Genomic DNA, 2,486 nt, shown 5'->3' with positions numbered 1-2,486 from the left:
CGGAGACTGCTGAGGTGCCAAGTTTTACCACAAATATACAAATATAAACAGTGTTTTGTGGCTAATAATGGATCTAAAATAGTTGTAATGTAATGTTTTTTTCAAGTTTAAGATGTTGTTTTATATGTGATATACACAATACAATACCACAAACCCAGCAAAACATTTCCTTCACTGACGATTCTCGAATCCAACTATAGAGTGTGAGGACCCAAACAGAGAGCTTGGACAGATCCCCAATGGCTGACACTACATTATCACTCAGTTTTCAATTATTCACTCCCAACAGATGTGTAAACAAGCCACTACTCAGCGGCTCCTTCACAACTGCTGCAATAACATGGCACAGTGACTTTATTTAAAGAGCATATTAGGAAAACCGCTTTTGTTTGGACAGTTTTTGCAGTCTAGACTACTTTCTAGCTCAATATCCTCCTCTCTTAATTCTCCATCCTGCAGGGGAACCATTAAATATCCCAGTAACAATATACCAAAATTCATGATGCATGTGGGTATAATGAATTTTACAGCAGTTATCAAAAGACCCTATAGTAAAATTTTAATAAAATAAGCAGGAGCACTGAAATGTACAAGGAAGGGTGGGAGGAGTAGTAATTGGTTGTGTCTGTGAGACTGAGAGATGCTTATAGTCTGGATTTAACGCCATCTTTTTCAACCTTATTGGACCACTCAAAGAAGCTTTAGGGGGAAGAAGATTTTCATGTGATGATGATGTGAAAGCAGTGCTGCATCAATGGCTACTTGTCAACCAAAAACATTTTTTGCTGATGGCATTAAAATGGTACGACACTGGGAAAAATGCTTCGTAAAGGAAAGTGACTCTGTAGAAAAGTTATGTGATTTGTTTTTAAAATTCTTAATAAGTAGAGTTTTTAAAAGTGCGGAAACTTTTTGAAGAACCCTCGTACTTTATATAATAAGGACATTAGTTTTTGGCAATAAACTCAAAAAAAAAAAAAAAAAAAATCAAATGTGTTCAGATGCTCAAGAACAAAATAAAATTTAGATAAATAGGACTAGAGACTAGGATCAGTCTTAACAACCAAGCAGGTGGGCCTCTAGGTCTATATTTTAACATCAAGCACAAGTCAATGTTCTGTTTGTAAGCATTAGCCAGACTTTGAGTGACACCCTGTTGCACAGCATTTTCTGTACTGTAATTACCACAGTTGGACAGAAGCTTCGTGGAGTTTAGAGTCTCCGGACAGAAGGATCCTTCTTGCCCTTACTGACACTACACAATTAGAGCGACCCCATCTGTGCCCCCTGTCAATGTAGCAGTCTTTCTTTCTCTTGACATATTCCCAATACCACCAACACATTTGTGCACCTACACTACGCCAATCCCCTAGTCTCTCCAAATCACGTCTCTCAGGACACAAGGCTCAAGGCAGCTTGTCCGTCAATTCCATTCCCGATTCCTTTTCATCTCTCCGTCCACCCCACAAGCTGACACCTCTGCATTCTTCCCCTCTTCCCTTCACTGCAAAGCGGACAGCGGCACCTCCCCCCCAAAGACACAAAAATATACACCCAGACGTACACAGAGGCACGCTCCACATGCAGTGGCTCAGGGCCACAGTACCTCAGCAGAGCCTCCTTCATTGTTTTAATCAGCTCGTTAGGCACAGTCGGCAACCAGGACACACTCCCTGACCACCACCACAGGCGCAGGAACACACACGCATAGCCATGACCTGAACCTACTGGTCTCTCTGGGTGGAATGGGAAGCAGGGTGACACTGGGGTCATGATTCAGATCTGACTGCTGCCAGGCTGCCAGTCTCATGCCAAGCATACACAAGAATCAGTGATGTAGGAAGGAGATTAAAAAAACTCTACTGAGAGAGAATTTTTAATTTGGGGATTTAAATGACATCATAAACAAAAACATCTTTACATAAAAAATTATATTTAAATTTTTCCTATAAAAAAGCATGAAAATACCAACTGAATCCCCACTGGGTAGCTGAAGAAGTGGGTCTGGTTGCCCTAATTATGCCCAAAAGTATTCTGCCATTTCCAATAAACAATAAATGTCAATTTCCTATTATTTTAAGTGCCAACCTCTAGTATACACCAATCAGCCATAACATTAAAACCACCTCCTGGTTTCTACACACACTGTCCATTTTATCAGCTCCACTTACCATATAGAAGCACTTTGTAGTTCTACAATTACTGACTGTAGTCCATCTGTTTCTCTACATATTACAATGTTCTTCAATGGTCAGGGCCCCCACAGGATCACAACAAAGCAGGTATTATTTAGGTGGTGGATCATTCTCAGCACTGCAGTGACACTGACATGGTGGTGATGTGTTAGTGTGTGTTGTGCTGGTATGATCAGACACAGCAGCGTTGCTGGAGTTTTTAAATACTGTCACTGTCCACTCTATTAGACACTCCTACCTGTTGGTCCACCTTGTAGATGTAAAGTCAGAGACGATCGCTCATTTATTACT

The sequence above is a fragment of the Trichomycterus rosablanca genome, chromosome 15 (genome assembly GCF_030014385.1).
Source record: "Trichomycterus rosablanca isolate fTriRos1 chromosome 15, fTriRos1.hap1, whole genome shotgun sequence".
Taxonomy (NCBI): domain Eukaryota; kingdom Metazoa; phylum Chordata; class Actinopteri; order Siluriformes; family Trichomycteridae; genus Trichomycterus; species Trichomycterus rosablanca.
The sequence above is the reverse complement of the archived record's forward strand: the minus strand, read 5'-3'. Positions refer to the sequence as shown.